Source organism: Ips typographus, linkage group LG2, assembly GCF_016097725.1.
Source record: "Ips typographus isolate SLU linkage group LG2, UJ_Ityp_2.0, whole genome shotgun sequence".
Taxonomy (NCBI): Eukaryota; Metazoa; Arthropoda; class Insecta; order Coleoptera; family Curculionidae; genus Ips; species Ips typographus.
In genome coordinates, this window is record NC_138423.1 from 16,693,237 (window position 1) to 16,717,695 (window position 24,459).

The 24,459-nt window shown below is 31.7% G+C and overlaps 1 protein-coding gene across 3 annotated transcripts in view; it reads right to left on the minus strand.

Moving 5' to 3' along the window:
• LOC145723950 (uncharacterized) overlaps positions 1-24,459 on the minus strand; it is a 51,715-nt gene that overhangs the window by 13,766 nt on the left and 13,490 nt on the right. For 2 of the 3 annotated variants that reach the window (XM_081971989.1, XM_081971991.1), the window contains exon 2: positions 3,056-3,100. The exons of the other annotated variant lie outside the window; for it this stretch is intronic. The gene's annotated coding sequence lies outside the window, so the exon portion shown is untranslated. The remainder of the gene's footprint in view (positions 1-3,055; positions 3,101-24,459) is intronic. 3 annotated transcript variants of the gene reach the window in all.

The window sequence follows — 24,459 nt, forward strand, 5'->3', positions numbered from 1 at the left end:
GTCATATCTTTAGAAAGCTAATTTTATTAGCTATAGATTTATAAAAATGTATATGGTAATGGTAATGGTAGGTGTGGATGGTGACAGATGTACTGCGATCTGATTAGATCTATTGTACCCCATCTTCTTCTGCTATCTCAAGGTTTTTTTGTTCATAGCAGCCCCTCAAGATTTAGTTCCTTTAGGAATTTCAGGATCTTGAGTGGGTCTGTTCGAGGTATTTCTTCCACAGCCAGCTGGGGTAATCTCAGTGTGTTTAATCTTCTGTGGCGTACAGCGTAACACTCCAGCAAGATGTGGTAAGGTGTTTCTGGTTCTTCTCCGCAAAACCTGCAGGTACTGTCTTCTTCTAAGCCTAGCTTCCTTAGGTGTTCTTTGAGTCGACAATGACCCGTTAGAAACCCCGTTAATGCCTTGAGACTAATTTTGCTGAGGTTATTCAGTGTCTTCGATTTTGCTCGGATAAAATTGCCGAGGAGATCTTTGGTCTTCTTGTTCGATCTTTTCTGCTTGTTCGTTACCCTCTACTCCGACGTGCCCGGAACCCAGAGGACGGTTACCTTGTTCCTTCCTAGGGCATTGAGCTTTCATAGACACTCCAGAACCATCATCGAGTTGATGTTAGATGAGCTCAACGCTTTGATGGCTGCTTGGCTATCGGAAAGGATCGCAATTTTCTTGTTTCAGTATTTCCTGTCGAGGTTAAACTGAATACCTATGTAACCATGTAAAACCATCGAATTTGAGACGCCTTGTACATGCTTAGAGTAGATAAGTGTCAATTTAAAAACAGCCTACAAAGCCACAAATAAATTTCAGGTTTCTGTTGGGGTACAAAAAAAAATCGCTTACAATGGAAAGATAAATGGCATACAAATGGTCGATATTAGAATTTCTCAACGTTTATGAGGGAAGTGAAAGCACGTGAAGAATCATTTATGGGCAACCAAAAAATTGATGATGTTTAGGGTGGACAGAATGTTAGAATATTTTATGTCTCTTTTATGAATTTATTAATTCGAGGGTTTTAGACGTTTTATGACTTTATGATAATCGATGCCCTTAGGTTTTTACTTTTTATAACTAAAGTTGTGTTTCTGTTATTTGCAGGTTCTTTATTAATTCATTTATGTTATGAAAGCTTGCGAATTAGGAAAATTTCACGGATTGCTTGAAGGCCTATAGCGTTATTATTATCATCCTGGCCTTCCAAGTTTCTGAGGAAAATTTAGTGCGGTAAATTGAAAAAGTTTGCAATGTAAGCGTGGCGAAGCGAGAAGGTTTAATGAGATTGTCACGGCAACGAATTGGGTTTGCTCAAAAATTTCATAATAATGTCGTGACAATGAATAAATCGACCAGTTTTATTTTAGTTCAGTCATCAACATCCACTCGTTAATGTTGTTATAACATTTGGCAAAGATCTATTTTTCTTTTATTAAAAGTCGACAAGCAAACAACCAACTTTTACGACTTACACCACTAATTAAAAGTTTTTTCCTGGAAGCCAAGAAAAGTTTTTTCAAACTTGGTGTCAATGGTAGCCGAGGCTCAAAGTTTTGAAATAGTCGAAAAGTTTCGACCAGCAAACACAGCAAAATGAATTCAAGTCTTGCAAGATTCTTTTAAAAGACGGAAAAATAAAACACATCTAAAGAGTAACTGAGCGAGGATTTTAGACTTTTCTCATAAAACTCTAAAACTACATACCCAAGACTTCTTTCTTTGTCTCTAAGCCTATTTCCTGTAAAACTCTTTGAAATTTTCCTTTCAATATTTTTCTTTTTGACGGTAATAAAGCCGTATTCATGGAACAGTAGCTATCCCTATCGTCTATTAGTGTCTTTTGATGATATTAAATTGATTATGTGCCTCGCTGGAGATTGGAAACTGACAACTATTCAGGCAACAAAATAATAGTGCTTTTACAATAAAACTGTGTGTTATATATTCTAAATAAATCAGCTTTTTCCACACATAAATAAAGTTTAAAATCTATTACAGTGAAACAAAATAACACCAGATAACAACAGTGTGTCTTAACTATTGCTTAAAAGAGTCGATTAAAGCAATTTTCAACCAAAAATACAAGTAAAAGTAAGGAATTGAAATACATACAACAATATGAAAACAACTCTCAAGTAAAGTAACAATTTCACTCCGTAGATAAATTGGAGAATCCATTATAGTAGACTCAAGAAGATTTTTTTAAGAATTTTTCAATAATATACTTACCAAGTCAAATTACTTTTTTTACTAGCAAGAGCTCAATTCGAGCATCAAAAGCATCTTAAGGGTAATAGAACGAATCAAATTTTAAGTCGATCTTGTGAGCTCGAAATCAAATTGGAAAAAAGCTCTTCAAGTCTTACTTCATCTTTTGCTACGTTTCGTTTTATGTTAGATTGCGCTATTCCTGGCAAGTATAGGTTGTAGCTTTCTTTGATTGCGAGGTAATGGCAACCAACGAAATCAATCGATACGTCAAGTTAAAAAGAAAAACCGGAAATTGCGATCGGGTATTTGGAGGAGCAAAAAAGACAAGTAAGTTTCAATAAGCATCCATCAAAAGAACACTTGTTTCATAGTTTCAATAGTTGTTATTGTACTTTTAGTTGAATTTTAAACTGCATATAATTCCAGATTAAAGTCTATTTTCTATTAAACTTTCATGTAATCCTTATTTTAGCATGGTTTTCTAAAAGATATTTAAACAAATTATGTTCTTTTAACACCATTTTTTTATATCTGATAGTAAAAAACTTACATTTAAAAAGAACTTATTTGATGACCAATTTTATGCATTGCTCTGCTGAAAAATAATCAAATATTAGTGCATAAAATCAGAATAAGATTAAACCAAAATGCACCAGCTCTAATATACAAAGACCGGTAAAGTGGATCCTCTTTGTGAGCTAATTTCGTAAATGGAACCAATTTGTAGAAATGTCAGTATATTAAGTAGATTTTACTGAAACACCATTCACTATTGTGAACAAAATTGTAGAATGCAATTTTCGTTGATTCTAGTTTAACAAAAATGTGTTGGACTTACTTTGCTTAATGGAATCGAACTGGTCAAGCTGGATCGTAAAATAACCTGCAACAAATGATTACTATAAAAATTCAGCTCACTAGGTAACAACTGAATGAAAAATATTGGAATTATTATATACTTGGATCAGCAGATTTTGATCCATTTGACTGGTTTTCTGCTGACTGTATATTTGTATGCTGTGATTTTAAGTAATAATGTAAATCTCAGCAATGTGAATAGATGATAAATTTGCTTGAAAACATTGTGTTAACTGACGAGTTTTAAGATTAACTTTAAAGATTTCGGAAAATAGGCCTTAATAATTACAAAATTTCGATAAGCTCCAATGTAGCAAAGTGAAAGAAAACCCCCAACTATTTGTCCTAACAATTGATAATAATCATAAGCAAAAATGGTCCTAACTGATTGTTTTTCACTTTTACGTAATTTTTAATTCAAACTAACTACTAGATACTGTAAGAATGATTGTAAACAAAAGAAGTTTTGAATTATTGTACCAAATTTGCTATACTATTGATCATCAAACCATATCCTAAAAAAGATTTTAAAAATAAACGTCATTTCTGTAATTTTCTTAAATGAAAAACAAAACGGAAAACGGTGTTGCCAACCCTTAAATGATACAATTTATACAAAAAATTTTTTAAAAAGTTGCTTTTTTAGGTTTTTTGAGTTTTGCTTTAAATCTACTTTCTTACCCTATGAAAATCCTTTAAGTGTCCACCAACATGCTAATTACGTCACTCAACATGGATTTTCTGATCTCAAAATAAACAGAAATTTGTCATTGAATTTTTAAAATATTTTTAGATTAAGTCACAATCGGCAAAATTCAACTCAAGAACCTAAAAAATACACTTAAAATGATTTTAAATTATATTGCTTTTAAGCACTTTTGTTACTTTTTTAGCTGTATAGTGGTATTTGACAGTTTGTAGCATTTTGACATATAAAACTAGCTTAAAAGACAACAGTTTCACTTTATATCTAACAAAAATCCTGCTCATTGAGCTCTAAAAAACATTTAATGTGAATTTTAACAGATTGTACTAGTTTCAAGAACATTTTGACATTTTATAGCTTCATGGAAAAGACTTTGATAATTTCCGTGTTTATGACAGATTGAAATATGTCCAAAATAAACAAAAACACGTCACCACTGTCAAATTTTTACTCATGAACCTATAAACAAGCATTTAATATGATTTACAACACTGGATTAACTATAACAGTGCTATAATAGTATATTATTAAGTAGTATGTCAAGTTTAAGACATAAGGTCAATACAAGCTGTCTAAATCATGGATAATATAGCGTTTTTTACACTATTTTCCACTATTAACCATATTTTTGATGGTTATTTTATTGGAAATTTAATAATTTAGAATAACAACAAAACAACAACATGAAAAGACAACCGAATTTATCTGTCTCTGTCAAGTCAAGTATTTCATATGTCATGTCTTAATAGACATTGACCTTATTATTTACCTAGGTCAATAATATTTGTTTTTTTGTTGTGTTTGTGCCAGACTTATGGCGGATTGCACCGACGTAATTAAGGGCACCCTAAGGTTCATCTAGGCTAAGTTGTGATTTGACTGTGACAGATCATGTGCAAAATGTCATAGTCAAATTAATATTATAGAACTAGAGATTAAACTCTATTTTTGATCTGGGTCAACAATGACCATTTAGAGAAAACTAATTTGTCAAGTTACTAATCGGTCAATAATGTTTATCATGTTACTAGTGAAAAAAGTACATTTAACGTAGTTTAACACTAATTTAAACGCTGTTGTAGTGATTGTTTTAGTTTTAGTTTAAGTTTAAGTTTCAGTTTAATAGTTAACAGATTAAATTCAGTCCGAAACATACATTTGCACGTTAATGAGACTTACAACACTGTATTAACTGTATCAGTGCTTTTAAGCACGTATTGAACTTATAAAGTGATTTTTGACAGTTACCACCACTGTGACAAATTTAAATATGTGTATCACCTATCAAAATTAAACTTATAAAGCTATAAAATATATTTAACGTGGTTTAACACAAATTTAAACTTTGTTCAAGTGCTGTTTTAGTTTAATAGTTTTATGAATCCAATTTTGCCAGTTGACACTCTCGTAACAGAGTATTCAGTATTCATAGACCTATAAACAAGCATTAAATGTGCTAATTGTACAGCCTTTAAGCAATGTTTTATAGTATGACAGCTTCATGTAGTTGTATTTGACAGTTTGTGACAAGTCGAAATATATCCACAATAGACATACACGTCACATCCAACAAAAAAACCACTTATAAAACTATAATTATAAATATTAATATGATGAACATTGATTGTATTGCTTTAGAGTAAGTTTTGTAGTTTTATAGCTACTGGTATTTGACAGTTTTCAAGTTTAATACAGATCGAAATGTGATTATAAAATTAACAGATACACGTGACGGCTGTCTAATTTATTTTCCTAACACTGCATATTGTTTTTGTTGCTTTAATGAATTTTCCCAAATATCCAAATCTGATTCGAATTCCTCAAACCTGAGAAATCTTTTTTAGATCTAGCAACAATTTAAATTTAAATGTAAATTGATTTCATTACGTGAAAAATGCAAAACGTTTGTTCCATTCTGTAATCACCACAAAACAGTAAGATACACCGAGGATGTAAATGATGCTAAAAGCAATTTCAAGTCTCTGGTGAGGCTCTGTTGCATACCACCACGTAAATGAAACACTCTAATTTCCAAATCTACAAATAATTGAAACATCTCGCCCAGTTTCGAGTTTACAGAAAGCGAGAATAGGAAATTGAAATGCTGCGGGTATGACTTTCTTATTCAATTTCCAGTTTAATGACCTGATTTACGACCAAACGTAAATTTGCTCAGATTTTGGCTCTGGTGGCTGGATTATAATTATATTCCGGTCTGTAGAAAGGTTGATCTTGCCTCGGTTTTCCAACCTTTGCATCAATATTTAATTTTTCTATTATGAGTGATATTAAAAACCGCAAACGAATTTGCGGAACTGTTAACAAACCGGCAAAGCGGACTATTTAAAATTCAAAACTCGGATTTCCTTTATTTAGGATTTCGTAATTAAATTCGAGTGGAGAATGTTTGTGCTTTAATGCTTCTGGTATCCAACTATTTTTGTAACAGGAACAAAAGTGTTTTATATAGGGCATGACGTAAATATATTGCTTTGCATATTACCAGGAAATGGCAAAGTAAAATAAGGGACTTACAGAAAGAGAGGGAAAAAGAGTTTGCCTTTTCTTGACATAAATCCTCAGGAAAGTACCCATCAAATCATGTCTGACATAAGTCGGAAGTTAACTTAATACTTTCCGACAGTTCTGTTCTAAATTCTATTTAACTATTTATTTCAAACTTTTATTGCAAAAGGATTTCAGTTTTAGATTGTATGTCAAGATGTGTTGCAAATTTACTGAATATAGGTGTTTTTAACAGAAATGTGGAATTTCAATAAGTTTATATAGAAAAAAAATGAATAAGATATATTCTTGGCTGAATCAATATGCTCAATAAAATATTGTTTTCTCAAAGTAATATTAGAAAAAAGTTAGAAGCTTTCATGGCCTCCAGACAAATATACGCACATCAACATATTTCAGAATATTTTTACCTGAAACTTGCTGAAAATATAACTTTTCTATGAATATTTTTCCGGACTATAATTTACGGGAAATTGTACAGCTTGGTTGAAGTGGATTCGGTGTGTTTCCGAAATGCTTTAATAGAAATCTGAATTTCAATTTTATCCCACCGCGATATTAGCCCTTCACAAATGGAAATTAAATTTTTTACGTGCATAGAGATATTTAAAGCTCTACGTTTTTCACACTTCTGCAATTTTTATTGATACTGTCGGTACATTGCATATAGCTGATAACGAACTTGACGTGCAAGTATGGATTAATAACGGTGACAGATTTTCCAACTTCAACGGTTATAAAATAATGATAACTGAAATCCAGGTCAGCACAAAAAAATGATTTAACATGAAAGTTTTTGTGATTACATAGAAAACAATTCTGGTTTTACTTTATTACTGAAAACTGGGCATTTGCAAAAGGTTAAACCGTTAAACCATAATCGATTGATTATTGATGATCTGTCTGAAAATAAAACATAAGGTGTTACAGGAATTACTTTTTAAGGGTTTTGGATTATTTAATACCTTTATTTCAATTCAAGTATATTTTGAAACTGACAATAATTTTATCTTTATTTACCCCGTTAGGCCTGTCTGCACAAAACCACAATGTTTGGGGATTTAAATTAACTTCTACTCTACTGACTGAATCTTTGTTGTGAATATGCAAACTTTGCAAGATACGACGAGTTTGTAGAAATGATAGAATCTATATTCCCTCGACAATTTCTTGCAAAGATTCATTTCCAGTAATATTTCAGTAGGTTCAACGTCTATCACTAATACATATGGAACTTCTTACGTTATGTAGGATGTTTCATTCGAGGGGTAGATCACCGAAGTATTTTGGTGTACACACCCGAGGTAATTAATTCGAGGTATTATGAGGCATTTTGCCAGTATTACCAGCATTTTGAGGTGTTTTTAAGGTATTTATAAGGAATTGAATTTTGAGGCATTGACTGTATATTTCAAAATGTTTTGCGATATTTTTATTGAAATTTTGAGCGAGGTAAAAGAAATTTTGCGATATTTTAAGAAATACATTGTAGTAGACCAAGCAGTAGACAATATAGTATATCAATATAACAAAATTGACGTCCGCACATGTAATTATTATGGTAAAATCTTTGTTACTTTGTACTTAGTTGAAACAATATTCACTAGAAATTATTATAATAATTTACCAATTTTTCAACATTTAAACTACATTTTTAAGGTTATGTGACTGTTTTTGACAGGTGTAAACTGGACTTTACAGTGTTGCAAGCTCTAAAATTGCATAATCAAAGTCACGCGATGTTTCTTTCAATTTCAGCTTTTACAACTGTCTAAAATAGTCTAAATTTAATTTACCAAGTTTTTAAAAGTTAAACCACATTTTAACGGTCACGTGATTAATTTTGTCAGATATCAACTGGCCTTTACAGTGATGCAAGCTCAGAATTGCATTATCAACGTCACGTGACGTGTGCTTTGCAATTTAAGTTTTTACAACTGTCCAAACTTTATTTATCAATTTTCCAAAGTTTAAACTGCGTTTTGAAGATCACGTCACTGTTTTTGACAATGTTAACTAGTCTTTACCGTGTTGCAAGCTCAAAAATTAAATTATCCAAGTCACGTGACGTGTACTTTGCAATTTAAGTTCTTACAACTGTCCAAATTTTATTTATCAATTTTCCAAAGTTTAAACTGCGTTTTTAAGATCACGTGACTGTTTTTGACAATGTCAACTAGTCTTTACAGTGTTGCAAGCTCAAAAATTGAATTATCAAAGTCACGTAACGTGTATTTTGCAATTTAAGTTTTTACAACTGTCCAAATTTTATTTATCAATTTTCCAAAGTTTAAACTGCGTTTTGAAGGTCACGTGACTGTTTTTGACAATGTCAACTAGACTTTACAGTGTTGCAAGCTCAAAAATTGAATTATCAAAGTCACGTGATGTGTATTTTGCAATTTAAGTTTTTACAACTGTCCAAACTTTATTTATCAATTTTCCAAAGTTTAAACTACGTTTTAAAGATCACGTCACTGTTTTGGACAATGTCAACTAGTCTTTACAGTGTTGCAAGCTCAAAATTTAAATTATCAAAGTCACGTGACGTAGTTGTTACAATTTTACCACTGTCTAAATTTAAAATACTATATATTTAATTTTTGAACTGTTAGGTGTCTTTATTTGACACTTGCTAATTTGGTTACTATGACAGTTAGAAGATTCGTTTAAACGTCAAAATATATCCCGTAATTTCAGACAACCGTACAACAAATATTTTTGTTTGTTAGAATTTGAAAAAACAGTCACCTGACCTTAGAAAATCAATTTTAAGCTTTCGGCACAACGTCAAATCAAAAATTTGGAAAAAACTTTACGTTGTCACCTAACCTAACCTAAAAACTGTCACGTGACTTTTAGAAAAATGAGTTTTAAGTTTTTGGGTCTTCAAAATTTGGAAAAGCAAGTAATTTTTTTTGAATTATTAATCCTTATGACATTTTGACAAGGGTCAAAATGTCATGTACAAATTGTAAAAGCAGACACTTAATTAATCTGAACTAAAAACTGCCACGTGACCAAAACAAATTTTCAACAATGCATTTCATCAAGGTTTATCATTGTTCCAATACCAGGGGCCTTATAACTAAATTTAAAAATGCCACAAATATGTAAGTAAACATTTGAAGGCCTTCTGAGGCTGTTTAAATAATTTAAAGGCATTTCGAGGTATTTCAAGGTAATATGAGGCATTTTAGGCAGTATTAAGGCATTATTACTATGAGGCATTTTGAGCAATAATGAAGCATTGTGAGGTATTTTAAAAGCATTTCAAGGTATTTTGTATGGAAAAAGGCATTTTGGTGTACAAAAAATAATCGGCGGTCGGTTTTATTTGAAACATGATAGCAGACAATTTTATTTGAGAAATGAGTATTTAAACCATTACAACTCTTGATTACAACTACACACTGATTGTTGTGCTCATACTGATTGTTGTGCCAAATAGTTACAGGGTGGTTTCTGGTCACACTGATAGAAACCACCAAATTTCAATAGAAATAATAACGAAAAACTCTCTTAAGCAATTTAAAGTTAAGGATTTAATAATTCAAGATTTTTTGATGAACAAAAACTATAAAAGCACTTAATAAGTTTCGATGTAGATTTCTAACAGAAGAAAGGACAACTTCTTGCCGTATTTTATCGATAAATAAGGTTTGAGCATAGATAATACACTTACTGGCAAGTCTTTAGCTCTTATCTCTTTTGAAGAGGAGTTACAACATGAAGTTTACCGAGATAAACCTTAAAGGAGAACAGAAACGGGAATAATCTAAGCTGAAATTTTCTTTGTAATGTATAATCGATTTTTGCTTTAATATGTATTCTTGGAGTCATTCACTCATTCTACAAGACTGTATTAAGATGTTTTTGCCATTCAGGGCCTCTTTAAGGAGTTACAAGGCAAAAAGTGACAGGGTGCACCAAACTGCTCTTTGAACTAACTATTGCAACTCAAAAATAGGGTTTTCTTTTTTTTTAAAGCTAATATTTTCTGTAACAGGCAGAAATTTTTTTACAATATTACACTGTAATTCTGCTCTTACTTGTTTTTCCTTGACAGAAATGTTACAAACCACGAGCTAACGGTAAGATGAGAATCAAAAAGTTACTTTATCAGTAAAACTCTGTCCCAGACATGAACTGATGTAGTTCAAGTTGAAGTTGACTTCGTCCCTCTATTTGTCTCAATTTTTTGGCTGTAAAATATGTGGAAATTATTTCAGATTCTTTATCATCACACACACAAGCCCTAAAAAAACGAAATAACCAAGCTTTTTTTCATTATTGTTAATGGGCTGAAAATAAACGTTTATGAAAATACCGTAATAATCCAGAATGAGATAATGAAAGAAGTTTTAATTACTGCTTTATTAGCTTCTTTATGCAAATATAATCTGATGTTATAAAGTCAGAATTAATCCAGTATTCAATTCTGCGATTTTTGCTCGCAATTGCAGTCGCTCAAAAAATAGGTGATTTAATAATAATTTTGCTCCTGAAAATTTGTTGTTAAAGATGATTAACTGTAAAAAACTCCCTTCTGTAAACACAATCCATATATTTTTTAAATGTATAATACACAACACAATGCCAGAAAATAGCTATATTATTTTAGCTAAGCTACCAAACTTTGATTATTTATTGTTCTGTGTTTCTATGAACTGTCAGGTTATTCCACTACGTTACTCACACTGTAAACAGATCAAACAATTTTATATAGAATATTCCGAATGTTCTACAAGCTGTTTTAGCAAAAAGATGAAAAAACCAATTGTCAAGATTAATTAGAACATTTGTTAGTCCCTTTTCTTCAAATAACTTAGCTGTGAGGCAAATTAATGTTAAAATTTAATTATTTATTAAAATTCAAAGGTGACTTTAACCATAAAATTTCTTTTCACTTTTAACCAACCCAGAAAGCATCGCATTGACTTTGAACAACATGTTGAAAGTTGCAGCTAAGAAGTTGAACGAGAAAACTTAAAAAGTTAAAACTACGGCTTACTTCCGCGTTTTTCTCCTTTCTTCTCAACGGTAAAAAGTTTTAACTGCTTTTGCAATATAATCCCTGAAATGTGTAGTACATACTGTATAAGCGAACAGATCAAAAAGTGTAACCACTTTCCAGTTTCATTTTATTAAAATTTAATTAAAATTGAGTTTAATACTCAAATTATTTTATAAAACCATTTAACTTTTGTGCATCAAATTTCAGCTCAAACAGTATTTTATAAATGTTTCAGCCAACTGTTTATGACTTTCGACTTTAAAAAATCATTGGCAATGTGACCAGGAAACGGAAAAAGTGGAAACATCTATTAAAAGTAAATCAGTGCAAACTAAATCAATTTATTTACACACGAAACGGAGTAGTCATTATCGTTTGCCCTTTCTATATTGATTTATCCATTAAACAGATTAAAATTTTATATTTGAGAGATTAAGCTAGTCGGATAGGCAACAACAGGTTCTTTGTTTGATATTTTGTTTTGTTTTATTACTGCAAATGGGTGTGTAATTCAAACAATTTTTAATGCCAGCTATGTTATTAATCTTGCAAACCTCATTGTAGTGTATAAACTGATAACATAAGTGGAAAAATGCTGAACTATTTCAGGAAACGTTATCCTGACAAGCTGCTGGTTGTAACTCTTTTAAAAAATGTTAGAGAGTTGCTTTAAGACGTGATAAAATCTGCTTTTAAAGGAATTTTCACCCTCTCTAAACATTTTTAAACAGCCAAACGAGTTCAAACAACCTCTGGTGCCTTTACTAGTTCTTTTTAACAACCAATAAACAAATTGAAAAATGTAGGGCATAGAACAACTCGCTTTTATTATTCACAAATGCTTTCTTATTTGCAAAAGAATGAAACGTAAATATTTCCCTCTTGAGACATAACGACAATATGTAAATCATTCCGGAAAGTTGTTCGCTATGAAAACGGTTGAGTTAAGCCTTCAAAATATTCGGAACTTTGTGTTGTTGGAAGGTTGAAATATTCAGGCCTTCATAGATCTATTATGTTGCGACTATGTTGTGATAAATCATATACACTGTAAGTGCTTTTTCAAGCTATGCTTCTTAGTGATAAAGTAAATTGTTTTTAAAGGTATTGTTCGGGCGAGGAAAACATATAGTAATATTATCCCAAAGTTTGCAACATTAAGCTGAAAATAACTGGAAAGTTATTCTTTTATTATTCAATCTTTAGTTCAATACGGTCCAATTGAATTTATAAAGGAGCATCGTGAAGGAATAGATGATAAATGGGCTCCAGATTTAAGTTTATTTTGTTTCGATTGTGATTAATAGTTATCAGGTGCTCGTCTATGTTTTAAATTTAATATACAAAAAAGTAGTGTTATATTTTCTTCCTGATAATCAAATTAAGTACTATTCCTTTTCTTTCATCAACTATTTTAACTAACAATGTTTTAAACGACTAATCCAACTTTCTTTAAAAACTCCAGCAATGCAAGGCTACAATTTGAGTCTGTTGGTTGCAGTTGACATTTTTAGTGTAAATTGTGCCTTAATGTTGGTAATTTTAGACTAAACTATGTGTGGAATAAAGGGATAAAGGAGAACGCAGAAGTCATTTTACGTATTCCAACTTAAACATAGGATAACTGAATATCTGCTTATGTGACAGGAGAATTACAAAAGAAAATAATGGTGAAACGTTTTTTTATTAAACGTTTTGCATCATCAGCTTAGACTAATATAATCACTTATGTGTGTTTTCCTTGTTAATGGAAATATGTAGTGTTGTATAGTACGAAACAATACATGTCGGCTCTATTGTAATTACAACCTTGTTATGATGATTTGGATACTAAGTAAACACGTAATATACAAAATACATGGGATTTTCAGATTAAACACGATACTGATTCCATAAATTCTATTTGTTTCTGATTTGTTTCAACAATGTTTTTGTGACACTGTTTTAAAGTTTAGTTATTAAATCTGGATAGACCAGGTACAATTGCAATGTAATTTTTTTTTAGATTAAAACACTGTAAAAATTGTTCTTATCAAAATAATAGTGATGAGATTAACTAATTCTAATGGTAACTAACTAACTAAATATACCTTGATATATTTTTTAAATTTTACAGTACGGTTAGTTGTGATAAAGCTTTGAAATACTATCTTTATCATAAAACTTGGTTAAATATCCACAGTCTGCGAGCGCTAATATACTATAATCAGCCACTAAAAGCTTTCGTCCATTATGTAAAACCTTAGCAAGAAATAAATAAGGTTAATTAATGGAGGAGTTCAGCATTTATCGAAAATGCTGAAAGCTAAACTAATTGTTTTGCTTTAGAAGATCAAGCGTTCGATTTAGATTAAAAGTTGTAAATTATTTTTAGTGCACTCGTTTTAAACCTAATTTGACATTTCAGAAATAAGAAAACTGCTCCAGATTTATAATAGATTTTTGTATTTCCTCAGATAAACTCACAAATAAAAAAATACAAACTTAAATCATTTGTCACAAGTTTAATAATAAAAATTACCTCTTTTAGATACCACAAAATAGAATACTATGCAGGTACTATGTTATCCATTTTGTGTAATGGAAACTTCAGGGTGTTTAGATTAAATCCCCATTAGGGTAAAAGATCAATTTCCCATTTTGCTTAACTGTGTAATGCAAACGCCTAGGATTCTACCTGCCTTTAATATAAACTACCAATTTGATTTTGAAACTTGAAAAAATTATTTTTTGTCATTTAGAAGCCATCGATTTAACTCAAAACTAACACTCAAATTAACCGTTTTGAGCTCCTCTTTCCAGTAGCGTAAAGCAAAAAATTCTATCTTAAAAATTGCATACAGGGTGGTCAAAAAACCTGAATCACTACACTTTTCATGCACTCCCTGTATAGTAGCAGCACTGACGGACTGTAAAACTTCCAGTAATGAGTTTAGCAGTGGTTTACAAAAGTTTTTGATCTCTTTCAAATTTTTCGTAACTTTCACCGTTTCTGAGTTATTTAGCAACAACTGGTTTGATGCAACAAATTTTCAAATCAGTTCAAATTATGGTTTCAATTTTGAGCACCCTGTGAATCGGTTATTTTTGGGAGTTCAGGGTAGTTGAACCACTCAACTTAACCGTCTTGAGCTCCTCTTTCCAGGTAGTGTAAAGCAAAAATTCTATCTTAAAAATTGCATACAGGGTGGTTAAAAAACCTGAATCACTACAATTTTCATGCATTCCCTGTATAGTAGCAGCACTGACGGACTGTAAAATTTCCAGGGATGAGTTTAGCAGTTCTTTACGAACATATTTGCTCTCTTTAAAATTTTTCGTAACTTTCACCGTTTCTGAGTTATTTAGCAAAAACTGGTTTGATGCACTAAATTTTGAGATCAGTTCAAATTGTGGTTTCAATTTTGAGCACCCTGTAAATCGGTTATTTTTGCGAGGACAGGAAAGTTGAACCACTCAAATTAACCGTCTTGAGCTCCTCTTTCCAGTAGTGTAAAGCAAAAAATTCTATCTTAAAAATTGCATACAGGGTGGTTAAAAAACCTGAATCACTACACTTTTCATGCACTCCCTGTAATGAGTAATGAGTTTTTGATCTCTTTCAAATTTTTCGTAACTTTCACCATTTCTGAGTTATTTAGCAACAACTGGTTTAATGCAACAAATTTTCAAATCAGTTGAAATTGTGGTTTCAAATTTGGACACCCTATAACTCAATTATTTTTGGGAGTTCAGGGTGGTTCAACCACTTGAAAGAACCGTTTTGAGCTCCTCTTTCTAGTGGTGTAGAGTAAAAAATCCTATCTTAAAAATTGCGTACACGGTGACTAAAATAGTGTACCACCATAATTTTCTTGCAGACCCTATATACTATAAGCAAAAACGGTCCTGAAAACTTACAGTGTTGGGTTAAGGAGTTGATTAGGATCATTTTTGGTCCCCTGAAATTTTTTTGTAACTTTTACCGTTTTTAAGTTATTTAGGAAAAACTGTTTTGGTGTAACAAATATTTAAATAATTTGAAGTTGTGGTCTGAAATTTGAACACGGTTCAAAGAAGAACAATCAGGGACAAAATCACCTGTAAAACCCTTTTGGAGTATTGTTTTAAGCACATTTTTCGAATCCTCATTAAATTTCCTATCCAATAACATGAAAAAACACTACAAAATTTGGTACAGTCCGGGAGAAAAACGGTGTCAAAGTTTGAACTGCCAGAAACACAATATTTGTAATTTACCAGTAATTTACCGGTCAAATTTTCAAATCACTACAAAAACTTTAACACTTATAACAATCCCACCATCCCAAAGCCCTACTGCAATATTATAATGCATACCATACCTAATACATTTAACATATGTGAGGTCTGTGCAATAACGTTGCTCATTTTAATGAAAACGTTAATTAAATTCCCGCCAGCTTTAACTTTGAAAAATTAATACCTAGTAGCTATAAAAGCGACACAGCTGACACTAAAAGTTTTTATCAACTACTGAACAGGCAATTAAAGTTATCTAATGTGTTTAAGCCTAATTTCCATATTGTTTTATCGTGATGTATAGGTACGCTGGTATATTTTGAACATTTGAGTTAGCAAACTAAATTTTTGAATGTGTGGATAACATATTTGAGTATATAAGTTTATTAAATCAATTTAAGTTCTAATAAACAGGAATTATTAAAGTTAGTTAAATAAGACTTGTAGGCTTTATACTCAAAAACGATTAATTTAACCTCTCATTTTGAAACTTCTGTTATCGACATTTAGCACGTCTGAACTGGAATAAGCAAACGACTCGTCCCTATCTGCAGTTAAATTAAATGGTTCTCAATCAATATCCTGTTCGCTGCTTGGATATCGTAATATTTAATTTGCGATCACTGGAAGGTTAATTGACGATCTGAATTTTTAAATTAAACTTTCGAATTTCCAGAAACTGAGCAGGCATAGCTAATTATTTCAAAACCACTTTTTGCTAACGATTTCTTTAATTATCCACCTACTTTTTTAGTTAATAGCCCTTGGGGTAGGACTGAAAATCAATGCTAAAAACCGAACTCTGGAAACTGGTAAGAGCTTAATTGATATTTAAGTGGCGGTTTATGCAGTAATGGAAAAGGTGTAAAAACGACAAAACACCATTATTTATTACAGTAGCTCTAATTGCAGTGCTTTTAAGTGCTCACTGACGATTTGAAGGTATAACCTACGACTAAAAAAGCACTGAAAAGCAAGCATTTGCAATATAATGCTATAATATAAACCAAGAAGGAAAGCTATGACCTAATTTATTTTACAAAAGCTATCGATTACACGTCAAACGTGCAATGTGGGTGATATTCCTATTTTAGTATGCACTTATCCAGTAACATGTTGTGTTCTAGTCATTGAATAATGAAGTACACAGATAATTCTAAATGATTTGTTTATTGTTTAAGCAGATTTACTTCATGAGATACTAAATGTGTTACAGTTACACACTTTGCATAATGTAGGTAGTGTTGATTAATCAATCCTTCTAGAAATTCTTGTAAAAAAGAAAATTGTAAATATATTAATAGAAATTTTGTTATGAGTTAAAACTATTTATATAAATATTAACAAATAAACACAAAGATAACACTTTTTCAACATGCTTTCAACTGGTGTAGGATTACTAATATCTTAAGTTTTTACTAAAAAAAAAAGTTATTTGAAAAGTAGCAATAATAAAAACCAACAAGTCATATCCAGGTGTTAGGAGTTGATTACCTTATTTAAATCTGGTTAATAAAGTCACTTTATAGCACAATTGGAGCAAAAAAGTATGAAATAAGATATACAATATTTTCATATAAAGTGTGTTCCAAATTGGTTCTACATGTATTGGGATCTCTGTAACAGTAAGAGCTACAGAGTCGGTTTATTGGGAAAAGTTTTAGAGAATTTTATGTGAAACTTATTTCCGGTTTCCAAATTAAATTATCTTTCTCCGTTTTCCGGAAAATTGGGAAAACGTCAGAGGCTGCATTTTAAACACTCTTTAACAAAGCCAAAGATAGTTTTGAAACTAAAACATTATTAAGGCACTTTTTTACGTAGAACACGATGACGTCGTCATTGGTTTCCGAGATATGGATGATAACTTTGTAAATTCTTATGGCCGCCTTCAAGATGGCTTACACACGTTCTACATGGTAACTTTTTTTCGATTTTCCAATTTTGTCAATATGAAAACTTCATATCTAATAAGAGAAGAAACGACATATCTAGTCGAACTTTCTCGAATATTTTAGAATCCCGTCATAATTTTCATGGGTCATATCCCAAAGGGGACCTAAAGCACAAAATATTTTCTTTGTCCTGAAACGGTTGAGAAACCCCCGGAAGCGGTAATAGGAAGTTTTTGGTTTTAGTTAAGGAGCAAGTACAAATTCATGGCACGCACGTATCTCTTTCCGCTGGAGTTCGGGGAATAGTCTTAATAAACTTGGTTGGAATTCCTGCGGAAGCTTAATAAGTCCTGGATTTTCTAATAGGAATAAGGACCGACTGGAATGAGGAGAAATCTCGAAAACTTGGTGCAACTTACATAGTTAAAGTGCAGGTGAGATAATTAGTGTTATGTTCTTAATTGAAGGGGTTAGGTAAGAAGTGCTTAAGCGGTATTTACATCAAAAATCTGCGCTTAAAAAAATGTTGTACATTATTTAAGGGTTAATATTTATTTTAGGAAAAACTCATCTAAAACCAAGCGGAAAATTAAACCCTTTGGTTATTTTTCATAAAAGTTTAAGCTAAGAGTATTCTACAAAAGATCTTAAGTACATTTTAGACCTTTCACCCAAAATTGGAAATCCAATTTAAGTCTAAAAAGAGCAGCGGCCCCAACATCACTGATAAAACTTTGTCGAAGTTTGTTAAGTTTGAAAGTGCCTTATTTTCAGCTGCTTGGAAAACTCTACGACAATCAACTTGAAACTTGACGAAAAATGTTAAATGTTTTCGCTAAGTGAAATGCTTTGCCAACGTCAACAAGAAAATGCTAAATTAAGTCGCAAAATTACATTGTGTTCGAAAGTTTCCTAAAATCTAATAAATATTAAGACAAATTATTAAATAAGTTATCAAATATTTAGTACAAAGTACAGAAGGCCCCTATTATTGAAAATTAGTACTCAGATAATTAACTAACCCCTATTTTTCGATCATTTGAAGTGTTTGAAGTATTAAATTTTGTTTTTATATACAAAATTAATAATACATTTACAGAAAACTAAATACAGTACAACCTCATTAAAAATACTAAAGTTGTATTTTTTTACATCAATACATTTATTGGCAAAAAAGATTATCTCAGCAAGCTGAAAAACAAGAAATACTTGATTTTATGTTTGTGAAGAAACAAACCGATCTTTAACTCGAGCAATGCCATAGAACTTTCATATCACGTAGCTCTGGGTAATACAACAAATTCTCATCAGCAGCTAAACCGTCAGGAGTTGGGCACACACAGCCGCAAATCATTCTTTAAAATTAGCTCATAAATAAAAGACAAACATTTCAGTTCTAAAATATAAAGTATAGTCGAATATAAGGCTGCAATAAGTCAACGGCTTCAATAATATTGCAAAAAATGTATGAAAAATTAAAAATCAATGACTGTTTGTGGACGATATGGACTCTCTCTAGACTGAATTTACCCTTTTTTACAGATAAATCAAAATTGATCGAATTATGTCTCATTCAATTTAGTTAAGTTTTGCCAACCACATATGAATTATTGTATCAATCTTTGACTTAGGTACTTTCTAGGAATATTGCTACAGCAAAGTAAGCTCTGAAACTATTTTTTTTGACTATGTGCATAAAATCTACATGTTTACGAATACAAGTGCTCTAACGGATTGAAAATATTATCTAAGTCTTCATCTTAGAAATTTGGCCATTCTTTTGTATTAAGAACCAATGATAACCCAAAAATCCGGTTAAAAACCTTATTCCTAAAAAATAACGTGGATCAAACACGTGTCAACTGTTTTTCTATGCATAACTACAGGATTTATTTAAAGAAGTTTGAAAATATCACTCATATAATTGGATTTCGGATTTTTCTAAACAAAAATTTAAGTACGGCCCTGATTTTTTGGTTCAATTTACTAGTCTCAGTGAAAGTTTCAGGTTCGTAACCGCGCAAATACCCAAATTACTAGCCAAATTGTGTTTAATGTCACTTGAGTGTGTTTTCTGCTATTTTCTGTTTGATTATTTCAGTTTAACAAAAATCAGCATTTTTATTAAAAAAAATCCAGTACGGTCCTGATTTTGTGATTCAATTTACTAGCCTCAGTGAAAGTTTCAGGTCCGTAACCGCGCAAATACCCAAATTACTAGCCAAATTGTGTTTAATGTCACTTGAGTGTGTTTTCTGCTATTTTCTGTTTGATTATTCCAGTTTATCAAAAATCAGCATTTTTATTAAAAAAAATCCAGTACGGTCCTGACTTTGTGGTTCAATTTACTAGTCTCAGTAAAAGTTTCAGGTCCGTAACCGCGCAAATACCCAAATTACTATCCAAATTGTGTTTAATGTTACTTGAGTGTGTTTTCTGCTATTTTCTGTGTGATTATTCCAGTTTATCAAAAATCAGCATTTTTATTAAAAAAAATCCAGTACGGTCCTGACTTTGTGGTTCAATTTACTAGTCTCAGTGAAAGTTTCAGGTCCGTAACCGCGCAAATACCCAAATTACTAGCCAAATTGTGTTTAATGTTACTTGAGTGTGTTTTCTGCTATTTTCTGTGTGATTATTCCAGTTTATCAATCATCAGCATTTTTATTAAAAAAAATCCAGTACGGTCCTGACTTTGTGGTTCAATTTACTAGTCTCAGTGAAAGTTTCAGGTTCGTAACCGCGCAAATACCCAAATTACTAGCCAAATTGTGTTTAATGTCACTTGAGTGTGTTTTCTGCTATTTTCTGTTTGATTATTCCAGTATATCAAAAATCAGCATTTTTATTAAAAAAAATCCAGTACGGTCCTGACTTTGTGGTTCAATTTACTAGTCTCAGTGAAAGTTTCAGGTCCGTAACCGCGCAAATACCCAAATTACTAGCCAAATTGTGTTTAATGTTACTTGAGTGTGTTTTCTGCTATTTTCTGTGTGATTATTCCAGTTTATCAATCATCAGCATTTTTATTAAAAAAAATCCAGTACGGTCCTGACTTTGTGGTTCAATTTACTAGTCTCAGTGAAAGTTTTAGGTCCGTAACCGCGCAAATACCAAAATTATGAGCCAAATTGTATTTCATGTCAGTTGAGTGTGTTTTCTGCTATTTTCTGTTTGATTATTCCAGTATATCAAAAATCAGCATTTTTATTAAAAAAAATCCAGTACGGTCCTGACTTTGTGGTTCAATTTACTAGTCTCAGTGAAAGTTTCAGGTCCGTAACCGGGCAAATACCAAAATTATGAGCCAAATTGTGTTTCATGTCAGTTGAGTGTGTTTTCTGCTATTTTCTGTTTGATTATTCCAGTATATCAAAAATCAGCATTTTTATTAAAAAAAATCCAGTACGGTCCTGACTTTGTGGTTCAATTTACTAGTCTCAGTGAAAGTTTCAGGTCCGTAACCGCGCAAATACCAAAATTATGAGCCAAATTGTGTTTCATGTCAGTTGAGTGTGTTTTCTGCTATTTTCTGTTTGATTATTCCAGTTTATCAAAAATCAGCTTTTTTATTAAAAAAAAAATCCAGTACGGTCCTGACTTTGTGGTTCAATTTACTAGTCTCAGTGAAAGTTTCAGGTCCGTAACCGCGTAAATACCAAAATTATGAGCCAAATTGTGTTTCATGTCACTTGAGTGTGTTTTCTGCCATTTTCTGTTTGATTATTCCAGTTTAACAAAAATCAGCATTTTTATTAAAAAAAATCCAGTACGGTCCTGACTTTGTGGTTCAATTTACTAGTCTCAGTGAAAGTTTCAGGTCCGTAACCGCGCAAATACCAAAATTATGAGCCAAATTGTGTTTCATGTCAGTTGAGTGTGTTTTCTGCTATTTTCTGTTTGATTATTCCAGTTTATCAAAAATCAGCATTTTTATTAAAAAAAATCCAGTACGGTCCTGACTTTGTGGTTCAATTTACTAGTCTCAGTGAAAGTTTCAGGTCCGTAACCGCGCAAATACCAAAATTATGAGCCAAATTGTGTTTCATGTCAGTTGAGTGTGTTTTCTGCCATTTTCTGTTTGGTTATTCCAGTTTATCGAAAACCAGGATTTTTCCTACACCAGTTTCGTAAGCAGAGCGTATGTTACGTCACGGCGACGTAATTTGGCAAAACCATAATTTGACAATTAGTAGTAGTCATTGTTCGCTCCATGGAGCGTAAATACTAATACGGCCATTTTCTTTCGTTACCACAGAGATTCGCAGCAAAAGTAAAGTATTCTATTCGTGTGTAATGGCTATTACCCACTTTGTGATTTACTAACGCAAACTTCATCTTCGTGAGTAATAGCTATCACTACATACTTGTTGAATAATATACTATTACAAACTTTTAGTGTACGACGAATTAGTTTGGGAGAACATTTAACGTTTTACGGACACTAAACTGGAATCCCCGTAAAGCTTTGAACAAGTTGGCGCAATCTTTTATGTAGCTATAACATTGTCACTCAAACTGAATGGAAAACGTGAAATTTCAGTTAAAATAACAATATAATATATTCAAACAATTTTTTTCTTTCAGTAAAAATTAAACATTTCGATTTTCTTAAGAATTAATGTTGTCTATTCTTCACGGATTCTATTAAATTGAGATTGAAACTGTTCCCGAACATTACAAAGATATTCATGACAAAGGGAGCATTATTCCTCTGCGTCGTAAATTGTGAAGAATATTAATTGTATAGGATGACAGAGAATTTCAAATTATTAACAGAAATATTTAGCTTTTGCCTGTTTCCTTAAAGTTTTAACTCTTATATTCATATTTTGTCGTTTTGCTTCTAAATAACTATTGAAATCCACTAATCCCAAGTCGAAAGCAGCTGTTGTCAGTGCAGATTCTTACTACGTTTTTTCTGTTCAATTTTCATTTACTGTAAGCTTTAACAATAGAAAGGGTGTTAATGACAATACGTTTTCAATGAAACGGAGGAAATGCCTTACGAAGAAGCCCGTTACCACTTAAACGAAACAAAAGACCCGATTTCAGTTCAAACGAGTGTAAACTTCTAATCGTTTTCGATTTTCTAGCGTGCATGTGCCACAGTTTTTCCTTTGTCTCAATGTAGTTTTTGCTAGATATAAATTGAGTCGGTAATAACACGCTAGTTTGATAAATACGTAGTTTTAAAAGCAAATCGAACCCAAAAAAAATTAAAAGCTTTAATGCCAGTTTAAGCACATCGCACATCTTTAATAAGATATGAACCAAATATACCTTTTTTTTTTAATGGGACACCCCATATATTTTTGGAGATATCGAATAGGCAAAATATTATATTTTCAAAAATCTATAAGAGATAAATAAAATCTCAAATTTCTATTATTTTATTACTCAAATTTTATTCTGAAATCGAGTAGGTTATGGGTAAAACAGCATGGTGGCTGAACAAATAAATGACGTTTTATGGAGCATGTTTATCTGTCCGTGGGTGTCAAGGTTTTTGTTTATTTCCAGCTCAGAAACACTAAAATGTCACCAGTGTCTATCAAACTGTCTTCTGAGTCTTGAAAGTAATATAAGAGGTTCTCAAACGGGTTTTGCTGCTCAGAAACTCCAAAATATCACCAGAAGTTTGATAACTGTTTTCAGTTGCTTAGTTTCTCAAGGTTGAGAGAAAAATCGGTTAAGTTTGAAGCCCTCCAGTGGTCCCAAACAACAATTTTATCATCAACAAGATTGCATTAAGACACTTTGGCCCTAAAGGGCCTCCTAAGTGAGATGTTCCGTAAAAATTGTGTTAAAGCACAAAAAAATTTTTTTTATGCAAACCTAACTTGGTTATTTGTATGTTGTAACAATGTAACAATAATATTTGTATGAATAATTTTTAACTTATTTCAATTCTGCATTAATATACATATAGGGTGTGCCATTAAAAAATTTATGTTTGGTTCATATCCTAAAAACGATTAGCACAGGTTCGCAAAAACCGCATTGCACCTTTGCTAGTTTTGGAGCCACCCCAGCCGAATTTGAGACACCTCCCATTTGTACAGTAAGTTGCCAACTTTATTTTGAAAAACAGTTAATAGGAGACAATTTTAGACACTTGTGACTATTGATATATTGCAATAGTGTCATGAATGGAAAATCCATTAATTTAAAAAATGGACTTATTATTTAAAAGTATAAATTCATTAAATTAAAGCAGATATTCGGAAATGGCACAATAATAAAATGCACTTAGTGCATCAAATTCAATGCAGAAAGAGGAAGCGGGCTACGTCAGCCAATAAATCGGGCATAAATTAAGCTCGACATGCGTTGGCAAGGGAGACGGTCGGATACTCCGCCTCATAACACCATGATGTAGTCGTCCCGGATTCTGCAACCCGCACCGGGTTCGTAAATTAATTGAATAGTAAACCATTTCCTAAATTATAATAAATCGCGAGTGCCAAACCCTCCAGAAAGCTGCTCTCATCATTGTTTAACAAATCTAAGCATAATCTATTTAATTATTGTAATGTTTTGTGCACGTAAAAGGTAGTGTTTGAAGTGTTACTTTTGGGAATTATATTTAAAGGTTTTATTCCGATTCACTAAGTTGATAAACCAACCATTTTGTAATTTAGTTTTAACTGCTATTTAGTTATTAAATTATAGTTTTCTACCAAGTGGTTTGATTCTACCTCTGAATCAAGATCTCGTTAAAGGCGTTTATCAAAGTAATAAACGCGCGTCTCCTTTAACTTGTTGGGCCAAAAGGGCGTTACAATTTAAACGTGACAATAGTTCTGTTCAATTTTTGCTCGTAATGATGCAAATAAAACTGATTGTACTGTTAGAAATTTAATCCAAGTACTACATAAATAATAGACATAAATCTGGTAGGTGAAACATCAGCACACTTTACTAAACACGGTCAATTGTGCTGTTCCAGCTAAATTTTTATGCGGAATACAGGATCC